Source organism: Salvelinus alpinus, chromosome 19, assembly GCF_045679555.1.
Source record: "Salvelinus alpinus chromosome 19, SLU_Salpinus.1, whole genome shotgun sequence".
NCBI classification, from domain to species: domain Eukaryota; kingdom Metazoa; phylum Chordata; class Actinopteri; order Salmoniformes; family Salmonidae; genus Salvelinus; species Salvelinus alpinus.
Window position 1 is genome coordinate 17,913,455 of NC_092104.1, and position 3,129 is coordinate 17,916,583.

Here is a 3,129-nt window from a genome sequence, read left to right on the forward strand (position 1 = left end):
GCAATATTCATTGTAACATTGTCATTGTGACATTTTAGTGCAACATTCACTAACACCTGTATAGCAGTCATGTGATTCATTCCCACTGAACATAAAGGTAACATTCAGGATAGAGGTAGCCTGTAGAATATGCATTCAAGTAGAGGCCTACACTGAACAAAATACAAATATATATATATATATATATATATATATATATATATATATATATATTTGAAAAGCGCCACTGCACAATGAGTGCTTATATATACATATATATCATAGAGCTTCAGAACCAAGTGCACGATTAGTTTGTGCATCACTGTTTTGAACTACAATCAGTCAGACCTACTGTCATACAGGATGTCTTGAATAAACTGACCTTCTGTTCCAAAAACATTTCAGTCATTTTGATTGTCTTTTTCGTCAACTTTTCTTTTCTTCCTAGAGTCAGTTGTACTGCTCCTCACCCTTTATCAACTTTTCTATTTTTCTTTTGTCTTTTTCAGCCCTTTTTCATTCGGTCTTATCTCCTTTTCTGCTGTCCATGGTATATCTTGAAGCACTCAATGTGCAGTGGCGCTTTGCATTTCTCACATGCATAGGTAGTACGTTTGTCACAATGACGACTTCTCTGGAACCGGTGCATCGTGTTGATTGGCCAGTGAGAAGCTTTGTCATATCTTGCCTGATCTTCAACAGTAGCAGCCAGTAAAGATCTCCTTCCGTGGCTCAGTGGTTTCGTGCCAAACTTTTGCATATTTGGGCTGTATACTATGTGTTTTGGAATCACATCAGTGGCAGGCCTCTTCGATTGTTTGAACGCTCAATCTTTATTTTTGACCACCTGTAGCTTTTCCCTTGGCTCTTCTGGCTGACCCCTATGGCTTGTAGAGACCCTTGGCTCTTCATTATCAACAATGGAGGGGGGTGGGGGAGGTTGTGGATGGGGGGGTGGTGAGGGGTAGGTCATCATCACTGATAACGTTGTTCCCATCATGATATGTTTGCATAGGTTCAGCATATGCATTCAACAGCCTGGCTGGCAAATGGCCTGTCCATAGTCCATATCTGACCCATCGCTATCACAATCACTCAGGATAGCATCTTTCTCATTTTGAGGGATAACTGCAATGTTGCATGCCTTGTCTGGGCAGTCACCTAGATCAACATATCCAGAACTTGACTCAAAGTGACACTAAAAGAAAGAACAGAGTAGAAAGTTAGGTAAAACAATAACTATGTATGTGTATAACTATGTGTATACCTAGATGCACTGTGTTATCCCGCCGGTCACTATTGTTGCCGTCAACATGTTTACACATTCTATGACCACACTGAACAAAGTTGAGTAATTGCAAATGCATATATCAATACTAGACACCCTAAAGATGATGTGTACCAAAAACCTTTGTCCTAACTTTATGTTAACATACTTTACTAACCTTTTGTTTGGGAGCTTTGAATCAGCCATCCTCTTCTCATGGTGCAACCAGGAAGTAAACAGCTCTGGTCATGTGACAATTCACACTAAACATGTGACACTGCACATCTTTCATTGAGACCCTTTAATATTTCAATATTTGCTGGAAATGCATTGATACATCATTCAGTAACATTTTTAGAGCCTTATATCTGAAAATGTTTTTTACGGTCACTATTGTGACCGATGGGATTAAATAGGTTAATGAATTACGGCTGCTATTAAATAGTAATATTTTTGCTAAGAATATAATTTAATTAAACAATTCATGGATATATAGAATAACAGCAAAGTTTGTAGAATATATTGTCATTAGTTGTGTTATAAATTATCTAGTTTTGAAAGGACCGTGTGGCTGGTTTTATTGATAATGGTTATGGGCGCCAAAGGGCTCCTGTCAGAGAGACTTCAGGCAGGTCAATCATCAGAGGACATTGACGTTATAACATGTAGTTATATGGTTCTAGGAACAAAGGAAATCAAATCAAATCAACAAATCCACAATAAACAAAAGCCAGCTTCAATTATCCTAGCTTACACAGTTCAATAATACAAATTGACCATATACCGCTACACCAGAAGTGCTGAGAACGGCAATACTGAAACGGCATAAATTTGGTCAATATGCTAACGGCTGGATGCTACAACAATATAACAGGGCCCTCGACCTCAAAGGGTAAGTAGCAGTAGTTGAATGGCAGGAAGAACTGAAGTGGATAATATGCTAAATGCTAAGGCTAAGTAGTAATAGGTAAACAATAGGGCAGTAAAACATCCCCAAAAAGTTCAAACACCATCTGAAAGTAAGAAACTATAGCACAAATCAAAGAACACATTTACACTTTACATAAGATAATAACTCACTTTTAGTTCATTTTAATGCGGCACACTGCTGGACCTGATGGCTCTTCTTCTTCTTCTTCTATGGTATATTGGCAATTGCACAATTGAATGTGCATCCCACCCAAATCAAATCAAATTGTATTTGTCACATGCGCCGAATACATCAGGTGTAGCAGACCTTACAGTGAAATGCTGAATACAACAGGTGTAGTAGACCTCACAGTGAAATGCTGAATACAACAGGTGTAGTAGACCTCACAGTGAAATGCTGAATACAACAGGTGTAGTAGACCTCACAGTGAAATGCTGAATACAACAGGTGTAGTAGACCTCACAGTGAAATGCTGAATACAACAGGTGTAGTAGACCTTACAGTGAAATGCTGAATACAACAGGTGTAGTAGACCTCACAGTGAAATGCTGAATACAACAGGTGTAGTAGACCTCACAGTGAAATGCTGAATACAACAGGTGTAGACCTCACAGTGAAATGCTGAATACAACAGGTGTAGTAGACCTCACAGTGAAATGCTGAATACAACAGGTGTAGTAGACCTCACAGTGAAATGCTGAATACAACAGGTGTAGTAGACCTCACAGTGAAATGCTGAATACAACAGGTGTAGTAGACCTTACAGTGAAATGCTGAATACAACAGGTGTAGTAGACCTCGCAGTGAAATGCTGAATACATCAGGTGTAGTAGACCTCACAGTGAAATGCTGAATACAACAGGTGTAGTAGACCTCACAGTGAAATGCTGAATACATCAGGTGTAGTAGACCTCACAGTGAAATGCTGAATACAACAGGTGTAGTAGACCTT

At 39.0% G+C, this 3,129-nt stretch overlaps 1 long non-coding RNA gene across 1 annotated transcript; it reads right to left on the bottom strand.

Annotated features, from left to right (window-relative positions):
- Positions 1-393: 393 nt before the first annotated feature.
- LOC139545076 (uncharacterized) lies at positions 394-1,572 on the bottom strand. The gene is made up of 2 exons (XR_011668991.1): positions 1,425-1,572; positions 394-1,177 (listed from the first exon to the last, which is right to left on the bottom strand). It is a non-coding gene; the product is annotated as an uncharacterized lncRNA (long non-coding RNA).
- Between the last annotated feature and the right edge of the window lie 1,557 nt (positions 1,573-3,129).